The sequence below is a fragment of the Bison bison genome, unplaced genomic scaffold (genome assembly GCF_000754665.1).
Source record: "Bison bison bison isolate TAMUID 2011002044 unplaced genomic scaffold, Bison_UMD1.0 scf7180017864143, whole genome shotgun sequence".
Classification (NCBI taxonomy): Eukaryota; Metazoa; Chordata; class Mammalia; order Artiodactyla; family Bovidae; genus Bison; species Bison bison.
In genome coordinates, this window is record NW_011494715.1 from 698,217 (window position 1) to 698,576 (window position 360).

At 43.6% G+C, this 360-nt stretch overlaps 1 protein-coding gene across 1 annotated transcript in view; it reads left to right on the top strand.

Moving 5' to 3' along the window:
• The window catches only part of GALNTL6 (polypeptide N-acetylgalactosaminyltransferase-like 6), a 1,008,296-nt gene that overhangs the window by 173,588 nt on the left and 834,348 nt on the right, over positions 1-360 (top strand). The gene's annotated exons all lie outside the window — the stretch shown is intronic.

The window sequence follows — 360 nt, forward strand, 5'->3', positions numbered from 1 at the left end:
ATGTTTGGATGTGAGAGTTGGACCATAAAGAAAACTGAGCACCAGAGAATTGATGCTTTTGAACTATGGTGTTGGAGAAGACTCTTGAGAGTCCCTTAGACTACAAGGAGATCAAACCAGTCAATCATAAAGGAAATCAGTCCTGAATATTCATTGGAAGGACTGCTGAAGCTGAAACTCCAATGCTTTGGCCACCTGATGTGAAGAACTAATTCATTTGAAAAGACTCTGATGCTGGGTAAGATTGAAGGTGGGAAGAGAAGGGGATGACAGAATAAGATGGTTAGATGGCATCACCGACTCGATGGACATGAGCTTGAGTAAGCTCTGTGAGTTGGTGATGGACAGGGAAGCCTGGCA